The following is a 22,291-nucleotide window of genomic DNA, read 5'->3' on the forward strand; positions in this document are numbered from 1 at the left end:
TGGCGCCTCTGGAGCGGGGACCCTTACCGCCGACCCCGAACCGGGAACCCTCACAGCGGGCCCCGGACAGGAGGGCGTCTCTGGCTGCTCCGGACAGGAGGGAGACTCTGGCTGCTCCGGACAGGAGGGAGACTCTGGCTGCTCCTGACTAGAGGGCGTCGCTGGAGGCTCCGGACTAGAGGGCGTTGCTGGAGGCTCCGGACTAGAGGGCGTCGCTGGAGGCTCCGGACTAGAGGGCGACGCTGGCGGCTCCGGACTAGCGTCCTTCGTTGGAGGCCTCCTGCCATAACTCCTCATTGGAGGTTTCGTGCCATGGATCCTCACTGGAGGCCTCGTGCCATGGATCCTCACTGGAGGCTTCGTGCCATGGATCATCACTGGAGGCTTCGTGCCATGGATCATCACTGGAGGCTTCGTGCCATGGATCATAACTGGAGGCTTCGTGTCATGGATCATCACTGGAAGCTTCGTGCCATGGATCATCACTGGAGGCTTCGTGCCATGGATCATCACTGGAGGTTTCTTGCCATGGATCATCACTGGAGGCTTCTTGCCATGGATCATCACTGGAGGCTTCGTGCCATGGATCATCACTGGAGGCTTCGTGCCATGGATCATCACTGGAGGCTTCGTGCCATGGATTATCACTGGAGGCTTCTTGCCATGGATCATCACTGGAGGCTTCGTGCCATGGATCATCACTGGAGGCTTCTTGCCATGGATCTTCACTGGTATGGAGAGACACACCGGAGGCCTGGCTCTGGGAGAAGGCACAGGACTCACCAGGCTGGGGAGACATGCAGGAGGGTTAGAGCTTAGCACAGGCACAGGACTCACCAGGCTGGGGAGACATGCAGGAGGCCTTGTCCTTGGCCGAGGCACCGGATACACTGGGCCGTGGAGGCGCACTGGAGCTGCGATGTAACGCACCGGGCTATGCACACATACTGGAGACACCGTGCGCTCCACCGCATAGCACGGTGCCTGACCAGTACGACGCTCGCCACGGTAAGCACGGGGAGTTAGGTCAGGTCTCCTACCTGACTCCGCCAATCTCCCCGTGTCCCCCCCCCCCCCAAAAAAAAAAATTCTGGGGCTGCCTCTCGTGCACTTCTCCTCGAGCCAACTCCTCATAGCGTCGCCGCTCCACTTTTGCTGCCTCCAGCTCCTTTTTTGGACGGCGATACTCTCCCGGCTGTGCCCATGGTCCTTTGCCGTCCAAAATTTCCTCCCATGTCCAGGAGTCCATTTTCCCACGCTGCTTGGTCCTTTGTTGGTGGGTGGTTCTGTAACGATTTTCGTCTGGAGAAGGAGAAGAGGACCAAAATGCAGCGTGGTAAGTGTTCATGATAAAATAATTTAAGCACAACTGAGCACAACTGAACACAAAATAACAACGAGGAAAAAACGAAAACGAAACAGTTCTGCAAGGTGACATACACTAAACAGAAAACAACCACCCACAAACACAGGTGGGAAAACAGGCTACCTAAGTATGATTCTCAATCAGAGACAACGATAGACAGCTGCCTCTGATTGAGAACCATACCAGGCCACACACACAGAAATACAAAACAAGGACAACATAGAACACCAGACATAGAATGCCCACCCAAACTCACGCCCTGACCAACCAAAATAGAGACATAAAAAGGATCTCTACGGTCAGGGCGTGACAATGAGTAACACTAATTTGGCTATATTACACGGGATACCAGTACTGAGTCGATGTGCATGGGTATGAGGTATTTGAGGTAGATATGTACATGTAACTAGGAATGAAGTGACAGATGATAAACATTAGCAGCAGAGTATGTGATTAGAGAAAAAAGGGTGTGCAAAAAAGGTCAATGTAGCCTCGCGTCACTGGGCAGCTTGTGGCTGAGTTTCCCTTTGTAATCCATGATAGTTTGCGAGCCCTGCCACATCCGACGAGTGTCAGAGCCAGTGTAGTAGGATTCAATGTTAGTCCTGTATTGACGCTTTGCCTGTTTGATGGTTCGTCACAGGGCGTAGCGGCATTTCTTATAAGCGTCCGGATTAGTGTCCTGCTCCTTGAAAGTGGCAGCTTTAGCCTGTAGCTCAGTGCGGATGTTGCCTGTAATCCATGGCTTCTGGTTGGAATATGTACATAAGGTCACTGTGGGGAAGATGTCATCAATGTACTTATTAATGAAGCCGGTGACTGCTATGGTAAACTCCTCAATAGCATCGGATGAATCCCGAAACATATTCCAGTCTGCGCTAGCGTTTCCTGTAGTTTAGCATCTGCTTCATCAGACCATGTCCATTTTGAGCGCACCACTGGTACTTCCTGTTTGAGTTTTTGCTTCTAAGCAGGAATCAGGAGGACAGAGTTATGGTCAGATTTGACAAATGGAGGGAGAGGTTTGTATGCGTTTTTCTGTGTGTGGAGTAAAAGTGATGTAGAGTTGTTTTCGCCTCTAGTTCCACACGTGATATGCTGGTAGACATACAGTAGAAACAGATTTCAGTTTTCCTGCATTAAAATCACCAGCCACTAGGAGCCTTTTCTTGTTTGCCTATGGCCATATACAGTTGAGTGCGGTCTTAGTGCCAGCATCAGTTTGTGGAGGTAAAATAGAAAAACAGCTTGATGTATGTTATCCATGTCCTTGTTCAGCCACGACTCTGTGAAATATAAGATATTACAGTTCTTCGGTGTTATATTCTCCTACATTCCTTTCACATTTCCACAAACTTCAAAGTGTTTCCTTTCAAATGGTACCACGAATATGCATATCCTTGCTTCAGGGCCTGAGTTACAGGCAGCTAGATTTTACAGGCAGTTAGATTAGTCATAATTTGACAAAAGTGTCAGATCCTTAACTAGGCAAGTCAGTTAAGAACAAATTCTTATTTACAGTGATGGCCTACCAGGGAACAGTGGGTTAACTGCCTTGTTCAGGGGTAGAACAACTGATTTTTGCCTAGTCAGCTCAGGGATTTGATCTAGCAACCTTTCGGTTACAGGCCCAATGCTCTAACCACTAGGCTACCTGCCACCCCGTAATAATGCCAGCCAATCGATATCCATGTGCACACAAACAAACACACACACTCACACACACTTTTATCCCTCCAATCTCCCAGAGAAGTTGTTTTATTTTCTTTCCCTTTCTCACAAGGTGACATGGAATGAATTGGCATATATTTGTTCAGAACCTGTGGGTGTTCCACAGTGCATTGTACATGTAATTACAGTGCCTTCAGAAAGTATTCATACCCCTTGAGTTATTCCACATTTTGTTGGGTTACAGCCTGAATTCAAAATGGATTAAATAGATTTTTTTTCACCCATCTACACACATACTCTTTGACATTTTGGCTTATTTATTGAAAATGAAATACAGAAATATCTCATTTACATAAGTATTCACACCCCTGAGTCAGTACATGTTAGAATCACCTTTGGTAGAGATTACAGCTGTGTCTTTCTGGGTAAGTCTCTACGAGCTTTGCACACCTAGATTGTACAATATTTGCGCATTATTCATTTCAAAATTCGTCAAGCTACCCATAACATTATGAAGCCACCACTATGCTTGAAGATATGAAGAGTGGTACTCAGTATTGTGTTTTATTGGATTTGCACCAAACATAACACTTGTATCCAGGACAAAAAGTGAATTGCTTTGCCACATTTTTTGCAGTATTCTTTTAGTGCCTTGTTGCAAACAGGATGCATGTTTTCGAATGTGTTTATGTTGTACAGGCTTTATTCTTTTCTTCTCTGTCAACTAGGTTAGTATTGTGGAGTAACTACAATGTTGTTGATCCATCCTCAGTTTTCTCCTATCACACCTATTACACTCTGTAACTGTTTTTAAGTCACCGTTGACCTCACTGTGAAATCCCTGAGTGGTTTCCTTCCTCTCTGGCAACTGCGATAGGAAGGACACCTGTATCTTTGTAGTGACTGGGTGTATTGATACACCATCCAAAATGTTACTAATAACTTCACCATGCTCAAAGGGATATTCTATGTCTGCTTTTTTTTTTTTTTTTTTTACTTATCTACCAATAGGTGCCCTTCTTTGAGAGACATTGGAAAACCTCCCTGGTATTTGTGGTTGAATCTGTGTTTGAAATTCACTGCTCGGCTGAGGGATCTTACAGATAATTGTATGTGTAGGGTACAGAGATGAGGTAGTCATTCAAAAATCATGATAAACACTATTATTGCACACAGAGTGAGTCCATTCAATTTATTATGTGACTTGGTAAGCACATTTCTACTCCTGAACTTATTTAGGCTTGCCATAACAAAGGGGTTGAATACTTATGGACGGAAGACATTTCAGCTTTTCATTTTTTATTAATTTGTATACATTTTGAAAAAATATAATTCCACATTGACACTATGGGATATTGTGTGTATGCCAGTGACAAAACATCTCAATTTAATCACATTTTTAGTCATGCTGTAACTTAACTAAATGTCAAAAAGTCTAGGGTAGTGAATACTCTCTAAAGGCACTGTGTATTCATAAATATGCATGACATGCTTATATCTTCTGGTATCAGCTATAATGATATGAAAAAGTGCTGGAGTCATTTCTGACGTTTTTTAAAATTGGTACCGCTTTACAGGAGACTAGGGAGAGAACCAGAATACACAGGCATGTGTGTATAGCTGTGTGTGTGTGTGTGTGTGAGTAGGTGTGTTTATCAAGGTGGTTTTTGAGGTCACTCACTCAGAGCCTTGCATTGTTGTTGGTGTGGAGGATGGACGAAGTGTTAGAGGTAATTAACATGTGGTGGATTTGTCTGTGGGTGTCCTCCTGGTAAAGACCAATGTCCGCAGATCAGGCAACATCTCACAGTCTGCATCTGAAATGGCACCCTATTCGCTATATAATGCACTACTTTTCCTATTCACTATATATGGCCTATAGGGCTCTGGTCAAAAGTATAATCCATCCACCTGACAGGTGTGGCATATCAAGAAGCTAATTAAACAGCATTACACCTTGTGCTGGGGACAATAAAAGCCAAAAATAAAATGTGCAGTTTTGTCACACAACACAATGCCACAGATGGCTCAAGTTTTGAGGGAGCACGCAATTGGCATGCTGACTGCAGGAATGTCCACCAGAGCTGTTGACAGAGAACTGAATGTTAATTTCTCCACCATAAGCCACCTACAATGTCATTTTAGCGAATTTGCCAGTACATCCAACAGCAGACCACGTGTAACCACACCATCCCAGGACCTCCACATCCGGCTTCTTCACCTGCGGGATCGTCAGAGGAGGGAGCAGGGGGGTGCGGAGGAGTATTTCCGTCTGTAATAAAGCCCTTTTGTGTGGAAAAACTCATTCTGATTGGCTGGGCCTGGCTCCCCAGATTAGGGCCATAGATTAGGGCCTAATGAATTCATTTAAATTGACGGATTTCCTTATATGAACTATAACTCAGCAAAATCTTTGAAAATGTTACATGTTGAGTTTTTATTTTTGTTCAGTATATTTGCCCCAGTCTTGATCCAATGCTGAGGTTGTGAGGTGTTGTTATTTCAATGTTGAGCACTCTACTGATTTCTTCAGCAAACTTCTACTTTTCATTGACACACAAATTGATAAGGTGTCATCAATAGACAGCCAGACATCATGCAGCCTCTCTCGGTCAATACTGACTGACTGGACTTTTTCACTCCTGTAGTGTGTATGATATATACTGGCATGGTTTTGATTATGATGAACCAGGCAAAGATAAGCACCATTGCCTTGGACAATGGAGACACAGATCTTAATGGCCATAGAGACTGCCAAAGAGAACAAGATTGAGATAAAGAAAAAAAGTAATCTCATTGTCAAATCTCTCAAATCTCATTGTCAATCAAATTATTGTAATATCTGACGTTGACTGACAGTGCATTAACAGTATAATTACATTCAGTTACAATGTCTCTGCATTTGATACGATCATGCACATGCTTGTATGGTCCCATGATAGAAGGCTGGCTGGCTGGATGGATGGATGGATGGATGGATGGATGGATGGATGGATGGATGGATGGATGGATGGATGGATGGATGGATGGATGGATGGATGGATGGATGGATGGATGGATGGATGGATGGATGGATGCATGGATTGAGAGTGTGTGTGTGTGCGTGTGTGCATGCGTGCGTTCCAATGGTAGAAGGTTGGTTGGAGAGGAGAGGCCAATAGACAGGCTGGAGTTGCTCTCTTCTACATTTCATCTATAGTGGATCTGTAGCTTAGCCTCCTTCCCTCCTTCCTCGTCATCCCGTCTTCATGCTTGGCATGGCCCTCTGGGATGTACAGATGGGCTTTCCATGTTGAAAAAATCATGACATACGTGTGGATGAGTAAGAGCTGCCACTCGCCCGCACCCAGGCTGTCTCATGTACATATGTCCTCTATCTCAGCCCCTTCTCTGCTCCTATCTCCTCTGAAGAGGTGACTTCTCATCAAACCGTCTCTCGTGGATGTATATATGGATGTATTGATGGATGTATGTATGGATGTATAGATGGGAGTATATATGGATGTATAGATGGATGTATAGATGTGTGTATATACGGATGTATAGGTTGATGGATGGATGGATGTATAGATGGATGTATAGATAGATGTATAGTTTGATGTATGTATGGATGTATAGATGGGAGTATATATGGATGTATAGATGGATGTATAGATGTGTGTATATACGGATGTATAGATGGATGTATAGATGGATGTATAGATGGATGTATAGATGGGCGTATATATGGATGTATAGATGTTTGTATATACAGATGTATAGATGGATGTATAGATGATGTATAGTTGGATGTATATATGGATGTATAGATGGATATATGGATGAATGTATAGATGTGTGTATATACGGATGTATATATGGATGTATAGATGGATGTATAGATGATGTATAGTTGGATGTATATATGGGTGTATATATGGATGCATAGATGGGTGTATAGATGGGTGTATTATGGATGTATTGATGGATGTATAGATGGATGTATAGTTGGATGTATAGAGGGGTGTATAGATGGGTGTATATATGGATGTATAGATAGATGTATAGATGTATGTATATACAGATGTATAGATGGATGTATAGTTGGATGTATATATGGGTGTATATATGGATGTATAGATGGGTGTATAGATGGGTGTATATATGGATGTATTGATGTATTGATGGATGTATAGATGGATGTATAGTTGGATGTATAGAGGGGTGTATAGATGGGTGTATATATGAATGTACTGTGTAGATGGGTGTATATATGGATGTATTGATGGATGTATCTATGAACTTCCGGGTTGGAGCGAGTAGTCGCATTCCGCATTCCGCTTCGCTCCACAGGTAGTATTACCATTTCATTTTCATTTTCATTACAGTACAACGGTTTGATTTGTTTGATCTTAGCTAGCTACATAGCCGTCTTTGTATCAAAGATAATTGTGTAGTTATTGAGGTTCGCTAGCCAGCTATTTTCGTCCTAACGTAACGTAACGTAGTCAACACTGCTAGCTAGCCAGCTAGCCACCGAATAGCAGCACTGTAGAAACGATTGCATTACAACGGAACGACTTGATTAGTGTAGTGTTAGCTAGCTACACAGTTGTCTTTGCTATCTTTGATTTGTTTGATCTTAGCTAGCTACTTAGCTAGCTACATAGCCGTCTTTGTATCAAAGATAATTGTGTAGTTATTGAGGTTCGCTAGCCAGCTATTTTCGTCCTAACGTAACGTAACGTAGTCAACACTGCTAGCTAGCCAGCTAGCCACCGAATAGCAGCACTGTAGAAACGATTACATTACAACGGAACGACTTGATTAGTGTAGTGTTAGCTAGCTACATAGTTGTCTTTGCTATCTTTGTATCTAAGATAATTGTGTAGTTTTGAGTAATTATCGGTTAGCTAGCCAGCTATTTTCGTCCGCCGCGCTGCCGTTCTCCTACCTAGTCAACACTGCTAGCTAACACTGCTAGCTAGCCAACTTCTACCGAATAGCAGCACTGTAGAAACTTACATTACAACGGAACGACTTGATTAGCGTAGTGTTAGCTAGCTACATAGTTGTCTTTGCTGTCCTTGTATCCAAGATAATTGTGTAGTTTAGAGAAATTTAGAGAAATTGTCGAGGTTACCTAGCCAGTTAGAGGTTACCTAGCCAGCTACACTTTCAAACAAAGTCAACAACGCAGCCACTGCTAGCCAGCCTACTTCACCAGCCAGCAGTACTATATCATTTTAGTCAATAAGATTTTATTTTTTTTGCAACGTAAGCTTAACTTTCTGAACATTCGAGACGTGTAGTCCACTTGTCATTCTAATCTCCTTTGCATTAGCGTAGCCTCTTCTGTAGCCTGTCAACTATGTGTCTGTCTATCCCTCTTCTCTCCTCTCTGCACAGACCATACAAACGCTTCACACCGCGTGGCCGCCGCTACTCTAACCTGGTGGTCCCAGCGCGCACGACCCACGTGGAGTTCCAGGTCTCCGGCAGCCTCTGGAACTGCCGATCTGCGGCCAACAAGGCAGAGTTCATCTCAGCCTATGCGTCCCTCCAGTCCCTCGACTTCTTGGCACTGACGGAAACATGGATTACCACTGATAACACTGCTACTCCTACTGCTCTCTCCTCGTCTGCCCACGTGTTCTCGCACACCCCGAGAGCTTCTGGTCAGCGGGGTGGTGGCACTGGGATCCTCATCTCTCCCAAGTGGACATTCTCTCTTTCTCCCCTGACCCATCTGTCTATCGCCTCCTTTGAATTCCATGCTGTCAGTTACCAGCCCTTTCAAGCTTAACATCCTTATCATTTATCGCCCTCCAGGTTCCCTTGGAGAGTTCATCGATGAGCTTGACGCCCTGATAAGTTCCTTTCCTGAGGATGGCTCACCTCTCACAGTTCTGGGTGACTTTAACCTCCCCACGTCTACCTTTGACTCATTCCTCTCTGCCTCCTTCTTTCCACTCCTCTCCTCTTTTGACCTCACCCTCTCACCTTCCCCCCCTACTCACAAGGCAGGCAATACGCTTGACCTCATCTTTACTAGATGCTGTTCTTCCACTAATCTCACTGCAACTCCCCTCCAAGTCTCCGACCACTACCTTGTATCCTTTTCCCTCTCGCTCTCATCCAACACTTCCCACACTGCCCCTACTCGGATGGTATCGCGCCGTCCCAACCTTCGCTCTCTCTCCCCCGCTACTCTCTCCTCTTCCATCCTATCATCTCTTCCCTCTGCTCAAACCTTCTCCAACCTATCTCCTGATTCTGCCTCCTCAACCCTCCTCTCCTCCCTTTCTGCATCCTTTGACTCTCTATGTCCCCTATCCTCCAGGCCGGCTCGGTCCTCCCCTCCTGCTCCGTGGCTCGACGACTCACTGCGAGCTCACAGAACAGGGCTCCGGGCAGCCGAGCGGAAATGGAGGAAAACTCGCCTCCCTGCGGACCTGGCATCCTTTCACTCCCTCCTCTCTACATTCTCCTCTTCTGTCTCTGCTGCTAAAGCCACTTTCTACCACTCTAAATTCCAAGCATCTGCCTCTAACCCTAGGAAGCTCTTTGCCACCTTCTCCTCCCTCCTGAATCCTCCTCCCCCTCCTCCCCCCTCCTCCCTCTCTGCAGATGACTTCGTCAACCATTTTGAAAAAAAGGTCGACGACATCCGATCCTCGTTTGCTAAGTCAAACGACACCGCTGGTTCTGCTCACACTGCCCTACCCTGTGCTTTGACCTCTTTCTCCCCTCTCTCTCCAGATGAAATCTCGCGTCTTGTGACGGCCGGCCGCCCAACAACCTGCCCGCTTGACCCTATCCCCTCCTCTCTTCTCCAGACCATTTCCGGAGACCTTCTCCCTTACCTCACCTCGCTCATCAACTCATCCTTGACCGCTGGCTACGTCCCTTCCGTCTTCAAGAGAGCGAGAGTTGCACCCCTTCTGAAAAAACCTACACTCGATCCCTCCGATGTCAACAACTACAGACCAGTATCCCTTCTTTCTTTTCTCTCCAAAACTCTTGAACGTGCCGTCCTTGGCCAGCTCTCCTGCTATCTCTCTCAGAATGACCTTCTTGATCCAAATCAGTCAGGTTTCAAGACTAGTCATTCAACTGAGACTGCTCTTCTCTGTGTCACGGAGGCGCTCCGCACTGCTAAAGCTAACTCTCTCTCCTCTGCTCTCATCCTTCTAGACCTATCGGCTGCCTTTGATACTGTGAACCATCAGATCCTCCTCTCCACCCTCTCCGAGCTGGGCATCTCCGGCGCGGCCCACGCTTGGATTGCGTCCTACCTGACAGGTCGCTCCTACCAGGTGGCGTGGCGAGAATCTGTCTCCGCACCACGTGCTCTCACCACTGGTGTCCCCCAGGGCTCTGTTCTAGGCCCTCTCCTATTCTCGCTATACACCAAGTCACTTGGCTCTGTCATATCCTCACATGGTCTCTCCTATCATTGCTATGCAGACGACACACAATTAATCTTCTCCTTTCCCCCCTCTGATAACCAGGTGGCGAATCGCATCTCTGCATGTCTGGCAGACATATCAGTGTGGATGACGGATCACCACCTCAAGCTGAACCTCGGCAAGACGGAGCTGCTCTTCCTCCCGGGGAAGGACTGCCCGTTCCATGATCTCGCCATCACGGTTGACAACTCCATTGTGTCCTCCTCCCAGAGTGCTAAGAACCTTGGCGTGATCCTGGACAACACCCTGTCGTTCTCAACTCACATCAAGGCGGTGACCCGTTCCTGTAGGTTCATGCTCTACAACATTCGCAGAGTACGACCCTGCCTCACACAGGAAGCGGCGCAGGTCCTAATCCAGGCACTTGTCATCTCCCGTCTGGATTACTGCAACTCGCTGTTGGCTGGGCTCCCTGCCTGTGCTATTAAACCCCTACAACTCATCCAGAACGCCGCAGCCCGTCTGGTGTTCAACCTTCCCAAGTTCTCTCACGTCACCCCGCTCCTCCGCTCTCTCCACTGGCTTCCAGTTGAAGCTCGCATCCGCTACAAGACCATGGTGCTTGCCTACGGAGCTGTGAGGGGAACGGCACCTCCGTACCTTCAGGCTCTGATCAGGCCCTACACCCAAACAAGGGCACTGCGTTCATCCACCTCTGGCCTGCTCGCCTCCCTACCTCTGAGGAAGTACAGTTCCCGCTCAGCCCAGTCAAAACTGTTCGCTGCTCTGGCACCCCAATGGTGGAACAAACTCCCTCACGACGCCAGGTCAGCGGAGTCAATCACCACCTTCCGGAGACACCTGAAACCCCACCTCTTTAAGGAATACCTAGGATAGGATAAAGTAATCCTTCTAACCCCCCCCTCCCCCTTAAAAGAGTTAGATGCACTATTGTAAAGTGGTTGTTCCACTGGATATCATAAGGTGAATGCACCAATTTGTAAGTCGCTCTGGATAAGAGCGTCTGCTAAATGACTTAAATGTAAATGTAAATGTATAGATGGTTGTATATATGGGTGTATAGATGGGTGTATAGATGGATGTATTGATGGATGTATAGATGGATGTATTGATGGATGTATAGATGGATGTATTGATGGATGTATAGATGGATGTATAGATGGGTGTATATATGGGTGTAGATATGAATGTACTGTATAGATGGGTGTATAGATGGATGTATTGATGGATGTATAGATGGTTGTATATATGGATGTATAGATGGGTGTATAGATGGATGTATTGATGGATGTATAGATGGATGTATTGATGGATGTATATATGGATGTATAGATGGATGTATTGATGGATGTATAGATGGATGTATAGATGGATGTATAGATGGGTGTATAGATGGATGTATTGATGGATGTATAGATGGATGTATTGATGGATGTATATATGGATGTATAGATGGATGTATATATGGATGTATTGATGGATGTATAGATGGGTGTATAGATGGGTGTATATATGAATGTATTGATGGATGTATAGATGGATGTATATATGAATGTATAGATGGTGTATAGATGGATGTATTGATGGATGTATAGACAGATGTATTGATGGATGTATAGATGGGTATATAGATGGATGTATAGATGGGTGTATAGATGGATGTATTGATGGATGTATAGATGGGTGTATAGATGGATGTATTGATGGATGTATAAATGGATGTATTGATGGATGTATATATGGATGTATAGATGGATGTATATATGAATGTATAGATGGGTGTATAGATGGATGTATTGATGGATGTATAGACAGATGTATTGATGGATGTATAGATGGGTGTATAGATGGATGTATTGATGGATGTATAGATGGATGTATAGATGGGTGTATAGATGGATGTATTGATGGATGTATATATGGATGTATAGATGGATGTATAGATGGGTGTATAGATGGATGTATTGATGGATGTATAGATGGGTGTATAGATGGGTGTATAGATGGATGTATTGATGGATGTATAGATGGGTGTATAGATGGGTGTATAGGTGGATGTATATATGGATGTATAGATGGATGTATAGATGGATGTATATATGGATGTATAGATGGATGTATAGATGGGTGTATAGGTGGATGTATAGATGGGTGTATATATGGATGTATAGATGGATGTATTGATGGATGTATAGATGGATGTATAGATGGATGTATAGATGGGTGTATAGATGGATGTATAGATGGGTGTATAGGTGGATGTATAGATGGGTGTATAGATGGATGTATAGATGGGTGTATAGGTGGATGTATAGATGGGTGTATATATGGATGTATAGATGGATGTATAGATGGGTGTATATATGGATGTATAGATGGATGTATAGATGGGTGTATATATGGATGTATAGATGGATGTATAGATGGGTGTATATATGGATGTATAGATGGATGTATTGATGGATGTATAGATGCATCCTGTCCATTGGGATACAGAAACCTTAACTGGAACTGTAGTCATCTTTGTATATGGAATCATGCCTGTACCTATAATCTCTCATGGACAGAGCCACGTAAACATAATTGGTACCATAGTATCTGTTGGGAAGGAATGGAATGTGTGGGATAACGAGCAGCAGTAGTTCCGGGGTTTGGGTTTGGGTTTTTTGTTATGCATTATTTGAACAAATCATAATTTTGCAGGTGTTAGCATCTTTCGAATTTCGGAAGAGGAGGGGACAACTCCACATTCCGGTTCCGCTCCTCATTCTAGCATCTCTTCATCTCTTCTCTTAACACGTATGGACACAGAACTTAATCGAGGAGCTGACCAATTGTGTGAGACTTTATTGTACCTATAACTGGAACTCTTAGCTCTCAAAGAGTCTCTGGAGCATTATGTCTATGTAGTCTCATGTATGTATAGGGAAGCAATGTATAACTCAAACTCTCAACCCTTAAAGGACTGCAATGTCAGTGATGGATTTATAAGCTGCATTCTCACATTCTATCAGTTATGCTTAAAAGCTAACCAGGGAGTTTGTTAGTAATTATATTTTAAATCCCATTAGTTGGTTTTTGCAACACATATTTGCTGCAACACATAGTAATATAAAGTCTACTCTGGGGAATATATATAGGCTTCTGCACATTCATTTTCATATCAACATTTAACACCTGAAATGACTGAAGGTTGCCAGAGGTGTGGTGATGGAACTGCTCTTGCTATGATTCCACTCTTACATAAACAAATACAGTATGTAACCCCCTTTGAACCTGTCCAGGATTAAAGCAGCAGTAAGTGGAATGCTACTCACAGCTAGCATTTTAAACTCTCTGTCTCAATAATACAGTCTATCCTAATCATATTAGCAGAGTTTAAGTACAAATTGAATAAAGAAATTAGGTCAATTAAAGGTTAAGTTGCTGAAAATTAGATTTTTGGAATCTAAGATTTAATTGATCAATTTATAAGGGTCTAAGGCAGCTGAGGTGTTCCTAGTTGTCCCTCGGAAGGAGACAGAAAGAGGGAGAAAGACAGGGAGAGAGATAGATATAATGAGAGCGATAAAAAGAGTGAGATAAAGGAGAAATGGAGAGTAGAGTGAGTGCAGAAAGGCATACACAGACAGTTACTGTCACACACTCCAGTGGTATCCTGATCCTTTTTCAGTTTCTGCTGGTGACAGCTAACTGACACTTCACTGTCTGTCTGAGAGTGGTGGAGGATGTGGGACCCATGCATGTGTGACTACCTGCCTCAGTGTAGTCGGATACATGCAGTGGAATAAAGTATAAAAATGTCAGATAATGAGAGCTGTCGATGTCATTGTTGGTCCATGCTACCTAGTACACTCTTGTGCTTAAAACAGTTGCAAAGACAGGTAACCAATACAAGCAACTATAATCAATGTTGGCTACTATATCTTATGTATTGATAGAAGTTGCCAATTTATAGTAAAATGTATTTATTCAAGTTAACATGACCTTCAATTAACAAGACCTTCAGTTGTATTTAGTGCTGTATTAATTATATGTTACAGTTTAATGCTCTTAGTGGATTCATATTTCAGTCCATCTTCGGCTCCGCACTATATAAAGTACCAGTCAAAAGTTTGGATACAACTACTCATTCAAGGGTTTTTCTTTATTTGTACTATTTTCTACATTGTAGAATAATAGTGAAGACATCAAAACTATGAAATAATATATGGAATCATGTAGTAACCAAAACAACTGTTAAACAAATCAAAATATATTTTATATTTGAGATTCTTTAAAGGAGCCACGCTTTGCATTGATGACAGCTTTGCACACTATTGGCATTCTCTCAACCAGCTTCATGAAGTAGACACCTGGAATGCATTTCAATTAACAGGTGTGCCTTGTTAAAAGTTAATTTGTGAAATTTCTTTCCTTCTTATTCCATTTGAGCCAATCAGTTGAGTTGTGACAATGTAGGGGTGGTATACAGAAGATAGCCCTATTTGGTAAAAGACCAAGTCCATATTATGGAAAGTACAGCTCAAATAAGCAAAGAGAAACAACAGTGCATCATTACTTTAAAACACGAAGGTCAGTCAATGAGGAAAATTTCAAGACATTTCAAAGACAATCAAGCACTATGATGAAACTGGCTCTCATGAGGACCGCCACGGGAAAGGAAGACCCAGAGTTACTCCTGCTGCAGAGGATAAATTACCAGCCTCAGAGATTATAGCCCAAATAAATGCTTCATAGACTTCAAGTAACAGACATATCTCAACATCAACTGTTCAGAGGAGACTGCATGAATCAGGCCTTCATGGTCAAATTGCTGCAAAGAAACCACTACTAAAGGACACCAATAATAAGAAGAGACTTGCTTGGGCCAAGAAACACGAGCAATGGACATTACACCGGTGGAAATCTGTCCTTTGGTCTGATGAGTGTGCAAAGCTGTCATAGAGGCAAAGGGTGGCTACTTTGAAGAATCTCGAAAATAAAATACATATTTTGATTTGTCTTCACTATTATTCTACAATATTGAGAATAGTAAAAATAAAGAAAAACCCTTGAATAAGTAGGTGTGTCCAAACTTTTGACTGGTACTGTACGTACAGTAGTGTAGATGTCCCAGCGTCTACACAGAAAGAGGACATGGAATGGATTGCTGTTATCCAGAGTGAGCATTGCACTTTGCCTGTCTAAATACGTCATATTTACTCAATTTGTCCCCTTGAACCAGTAGTGTGCCTGCTGTTCCCCCAGGCCTGTGGTATACAGGGAGTTTTAAATGAAACTGTCAGAGTGGGTTAAGCGCAAGACTGTTCTGAGATCAGTGTTAATGTCAGTCAACTCCATCGAGGTAGGAAGAGAGACCATCCCTTATCTTTGCCATTATCACTTCTGTAACAGCATGGACAGCCCCATGAGGTTTTTGTGTGAAGTGTGCCCTCTATCCAACTCTACGGTCAGTTTATAGAGAAACCCTCTAGGGAGGCACACTCCACAGAGTATGTTAGTGTTGCACTCACCATACTAGCTGATCTCTCTGCTCTCTCCAGCTTGCCTTATGTCCATCCACTTTGGTGCACTGATGTTTATTTATGGAACAGTGTCCTTGAGATTAAATACCCCAGATATTTGGAGGACAAAATCTCTCAATCAGCTGTAAGATGCCATCCATAGGACTGTAGAAATGTTGACTACAGTGTAGGTAGGCAGTAATCAGTACATTTATTATGAAACTATTGTTTTGTTTTTATTTAATTGTTTTGTTTGTCTTTTTTCTATTTCTGACACAAATGGCAATACTTCTTTTAGGAGTATACTCTGCTTATTAGCATATTATCATTCTGAGACTCAGCAAAAAAAACGTTTTTGAACATACAGTTGAAGTCAGAAGTTTACATACACTTAGGTTGGAGTCAATTAAACTAGTTTTTCAATCACTCCACAAATATCTTGCTAACAAACTATAGTTTTGGCAAGTCGGTTAAGACATCTACTTTGTGCATGACACAAGTAATTTTCCAACAATTGTTTACAGACAGATTATTTCACTTATAATTCACTGTATCACAATTCCAGTGGGTCAGAAGTTTACATACACTAAGTTGACTGTGCCTTAAACAGCTTGGAAAATTCCAAAAAATAATGTCATGGCTTTAGAAGCTTCTGATAGGCTAATTGACATAATTTTTGTCAATTGGAGGTGTACCTGGGGATGTATTTCAAGGCCTACCTTCAAACTCGGTGCCTCTTTCCTTGACATCATGGGAAAATCTAAAGAAATCAGCCAAGACCTCCACAAAAATTGTAGAGCTTCACAAGTCTGGTTCATCCTTGGGAGCAATTTCCAAACGCCTGAAGGTCCACGTTCATCTGTACAAACAATAGTAAGCAAGTATAAACACCATGGGATCACGCAGCCGTCATACCGCTCAGGAAGGAGATGCGTTCTGTGTCCTAGAGATGAACATACTTTGGTGCGAAAGGTGCAAATCAATCCCAGAACAACAGCAAAGGACCTTGTGAAGATACTGGAGGAAACAGGTACAAAAGTATCTATATCCATAGTAAAACGAGTCCTATATCGACATAACCTGAAAGGCCGCTCAGCAAGGAAGAAACCACTGCTCCAAAACCACCATAAAAAAGACAGACTATGGTTTGAAACTGCACATGGGGACAAAGATCGTACTTTTTGGAGAAATGTCCTCTGGTCTGATGAAACAAAAATAGAACTGTTTGGCCATAATGACCATCGTTATGTTTGGAGGAAAAAGGGGAGGCTTGCAAGTCAAAGAACACCATCCCAACCGTGAAGCATGGGGGTGACAGCATCATGTTGTTGGGGTGCTTTGCTGCAGGAGGGACTGGTGCACTTCACAAAATAGATGGCATCATGAAGCAGGAAAATTATGTGGATATATTGAAGCAACATCTCAAGACATCAGTCAGGAAGTTAAAGCTTGGTCGCAAATGGGTCTTCCAAATGGACAATGACCCCAAGCAGACTTCCAAAGTTGTTGAAAAATGGCTAAAGGACAACAAAGTCAAGGTATTGGAGTGGCAATCACAAAGCCCTGACCTCAATCCTATAGAAATTTATGGGCAGAACTGAAAAAGCGTGTGCGAGCAAGGAGGCCTACAAACCTGACTCAGTTACACCAGTTCTGTCAGGAGCATTTGGCCAAAATTCATCCAACTTATTGTGGGAAGCTTGTGGAAGGCTACCCAAAATGTTTGACCCAAGTTAAACAATTTATATGCAATGCTACCAAATACTAATTGAGTGTATGTAAACTTCTGACCCACTGGGAATGTGATGAAAGAAATAAAATCTGAAATAAATCATTCTCTCTACTATTATTCTGGCATTTCACATTCTTAAAATAAAGTGGTGATCCTAAATGACCTAAGACAGGGATTTTTGACTAGGATTAAATGTCAGGAATTGTGAAAAACTGAGTTTAAATGTATTTGGCTAAGGTGTATGTAAACTTCCGACTTCAACTGTATTTATTAAGTGATAAAAAGAGAAATGTACGCTCACCACGCTGCACCTTGGTCCACTTCTTACAACGGCCATGACAGTAAATATGAACAATTTAACTTTACAGAAAAAAACAGTTAGCACATCCTGATGTCCACTACAAAGGACATTAAGAAGCTGTTATAAAAAATAGTACATTGCCCTGAAAACTCACCACACTATTCCTGAGATATTTACTAATTTGAATATCAAACTTACAAAAATTATAATTACCGAATTACACACATTTACCTTCTACTAACATAAAAGGTGCTAATTGTGTTTGGCATTTTGAAAAACCAGGAAGAGAAAGTTATCCAGGTCACAACCCCACACGTTATATCATTGACAAGCCCATAATGTCCTCTCAAAGTAACAACAGGACTTAACATAGTGGCATGTACTGTATGGGCCTCAAAGATACGGACCAAAACCCAATGTCCATTAAAGTGTAAAAAAATGAATTGCTGGGTCTCACATGAGGATATAATCTAGTCCTATCTGACTTAAGAGAGTACAATGAACACCATATCACATCACATAACCAAGACGCACATGGGCCATATGTGCTCTGAAGAAGTAATCAGTCCAGTGTCAGTGTTGTATAGTCATAGAGCATCAAAAAAGACACATGCAGTGCCTTCAGAAAGTATTAATACCCCTTGACTTATTCCACATTTTGTTGTGTTACAGCCTGAATTCAACATGTATTAAATATATATTTTTCCTCACCAATCTACATACAATATCCCATAATGACAAAGTGAAAACATGTTTTTAGACATTTTTGTAAATTCATTGAAAATGAAATACAGAAATATTTAATTTACGTATGAATTCACACCCCTGAGTCAATATTTTGGCAGCGATTACCGCTGTAAGTCTTTCTGGGTGAGTCTCTAAGAGCTTTCCACACCTGGATTGTGCTACATTTGCCCATTATTCTTTTCAAAATTCTTCAAACTCTATCAAATTGGTTGTTGATCATTGCCAGACAACCATTTTAGGTCTTGCCTTAGATTTTCAAGTAGATTTAAGTTAACTCTTTAACTCATTCCCGCCCCAGGAACATTCACTGTCGTCTTGTAAGCAACTCCAGTGTAGATTTAGCCTTGCATTTTAGGTTATTGTCCTGCTGAAAAATGAATTAGTCTCCCAGTGTCTGGTGTAAAGCAGACTGAACCAAGTTTTCCTCTAAGATTTTGCCCTTGCTTAGCTCCATTCAGTTTATTTTTTATCCTGATAAACTCCCCCAATCCTTAATGATAACAAGCATACCCATAACATGATGCAGCCACCACTATGTTTGAAAATATGGAGAGTGGTACTCAGTAATGTGTTGTATTGGATTTTCCCCAAACATAACACTTCGTATTCAGGACAAAAATATAATTGCTTTGCCACATTTTTGCAGTATTACTTTAGTGCCTTGTTGCAAACAATATGCATATTTTGGAATACTTTTATTCGGTACAGGCTTCCTTCTTTTCACTTGGTCATTTAGGTTAGTATTGTGGAGTAACTACAATGATGTTGATCCATCCTGAGTTGTCTCTTGTCACAGCCATTAAACTCTGTAACTGTTTTAAAGTCACCATTAGCCTCATTGGTGAAATCCCTGAGCAGATGCACTGCTCTTTGTGAACTGAGTTAGGAAGGACGCCTGTATCTTTGTAGTGACTAGGTGTATTGATACACCACCCAAAGTGTAATTAATAACTTCACCATGCTCAAAGGTATATTTAATGTCTGGAAAACCTCTGTGGTCTTTGTGGTTGAATCTTTCACTGCTTGAAATTCACTGCTCGACTGAGGGACCTTACCGATAATTGTATGTGTGGGGTACAGAGATGAGGTAGTCATTCAAAAATCATGTCAAACATGCAACTTATTATGTGACTTGTTAAGCACATTTTTACTCCTGAACTTATTTAGGCTTGCCATAACAAAGGGGTTGAATACTTATGACTCAAGACATTTCTACTTTCCATGTGTAATGGGAACATACACGGCATGGCATGGGGCGTCTCACAACACATGCTACACAGAGTATTATACAGTATACTGTAGGCTATTCTGCACAGACACAGAACTGTGTCGGTGTATTAATGATGTGCAAGAACTATCAAATACTGGATTAATCTCCTCAAATGAAGATGGATATCTGTCTCATAATATTCTTATGTTTTGGAGTGGCAATCACAAAGCCCTGACCTCAATCCTATAGAAATTTATGGGCAGAACTGAAAAAGCGTGTGCGAGCAAGGAGGCCTACAAACCTGACTCAGTTACACCAGTTCTGTCAGGAGCATTTGGCCAAAATTCATCCAACTTATTGTGGGAAGCTTGTGGAAGGCTACCCAAAATGTTTGACCCAAGTTAAACAATTTATATGCAATGCTACCAAATACTAATTGAGTGTATGTAAACTTCTGACCCACTGGGAATGTGATGAAAGAAATAAAATCTGAAATAAATCATTCTCTCTACTATTATTCTGGCATTTCACATTCTTAAAATAAAGTGGTGGGGTACATCATCCCTTCAGTTTTTCAGCCACTAATTAGTAAACTAAAAAGTTAGAAAAATGAAGCTTTGGGCTTCCTTTTCCCATTAAGTCACTATTCTATTGTCATGTGTTGGGAAGGGAAGGCAGGTGAAATAATGAAAATCTGAAAGTGGATTAGTGTTAAATGAGGTCCATGGGAATGGTAGGGCTGTGGAAGCACCTAGGCATCCTAATGTGCTAGAGGGAGAAGGTGGTAGTTACAGTGGTATTACAAGAACAAACATGGGCATACACACAAATGCTCGAGCACGCACACACACACATTTGTTTTACTCTCTTTGTGGGGACCAAACAATTGATTCCCATTCAAAGTCCTATTTTCCCTAACCCCTTTCTTTAACCCTAATCTTAACCCTAAACCTAACCCTAACTCCTAACCCTAACCCCTAACCCTAATTTTAACCCTAACCCTAAACCTAATCCCTAAGCCTTAAATAGCCTTTTTCCTTGTGGGGACCGGCGAAATGTCCCCACAATTTTCCTTGTTTTACTTGGGAGGACTTCTGGACCCCAAAAGGATAGTAAAACTAAATAGACACACACACGCACACTAATCGATGTTGACTATATATTCAACATGTTCTGCTTTCCACTGAGGTACTATATAATATTGTTCTATTCAATTATGTGATTAGGCCTATGTCTCTCTCAGCAACGTCCGCTTTCAATAGCTTCCACGTGGTAGATCAATAGATGATGTCTGAGTTATTTGGGGCATAATAAGCTTATGGTGTTGAAATATCAATGGTAGATTCCACAACACACGCACACACCTCAGTCTGCCTATCTGGCGGCTTTAGTGTGTCTGGCCCTGGGTAAAACAAGCGTCTAAAGTTCTTATCTCAAAGTTCTGGTTGTTATCACATAATTAAACAGATATGGTTGTTATCCATTTCTTCCATCTGTATTGGGATGGGTGGCTCTTGCTCCAGGTAATGTGGATAACTGACATTGTAGACAGGGTTGGTGATAGTGTTAGATTGTGTGACATGTGAAAGGGGCATTGGCTGGTGACCTCTCTCTATCTACAATGTCAAACCCTCAGGTAGGCACCTGATAGAAAAAAATGAAGTTTTAGAGTTAATTCCCTGCAATTCTACGCATTTTGCCATGGGCCCTAGTGGCTGCGGGGCCCTAAGTGGTCACTTATGTTGCTTATACCTGGAACCGGCCCTGTAGACAGCAGAAGCTTTTCAAAAGAGAATCCTCCGAGGTACAGAGATACAGTAGAGATAGGCATTTTTGGACTGAGGCTGCAGAGATAAAGAGATAGACATTTTTGGACAGCAGAAGATTTTCTTAAGAGGGTCCTCTGAGGTGTAGAGATATTAAAGATTTATGCGAGTCTGCTAAACCAAATAGCACCCTATTCCCTATATAGTGCACTACTTTTGGCCAGAGCCAATATATAGGGAATAAGGTGCCACTTAGGAAGCAGTCATAGACACCTTTGGACTGGGGCTGCGGATCTGATATCACTGAATGAAAAATTAGCTCTGAAAACAGAGAGAATGGTGTGCTGTAGTTGTTTTGTTAGTTTACTTATAAAATATGTGTGCCGGTTGAGATCACCTAACCAAAGGCGGGCACTGTCTATCATATATATCTCCTACAACCATACAGAGGCTGTAGCCATTGTCACTCTGTGTGAGTCATTTAAATGAGAACTGTGATGATTATAGTCAGTGTGAATTTGACATGAGGAAGAAGCTCCCTTACGGTGTTTAGCACATGTAAGTGTAGGTGATGAATGT

General features: G+C 42.5%; 1 protein-coding gene across 1 annotated transcript in view; it reads left to right on the forward strand.

Moving 5' to 3' along the window:
- Positions 1-22,291, forward strand: part of LOC120064802 (metabotropic glutamate receptor 2-like) — a 59,916-nt gene that overhangs the window by 21,367 nt on the left and 16,258 nt on the right. The window lies entirely within an intron of this gene.

This window comes from Salvelinus namaycush, chromosome 20 (assembly GCF_016432855.1).
Source record: "Salvelinus namaycush isolate Seneca chromosome 20, SaNama_1.0, whole genome shotgun sequence".
NCBI lineage: Eukaryota > Metazoa > Chordata > Actinopteri > Salmoniformes > Salmonidae > Salvelinus > Salvelinus namaycush.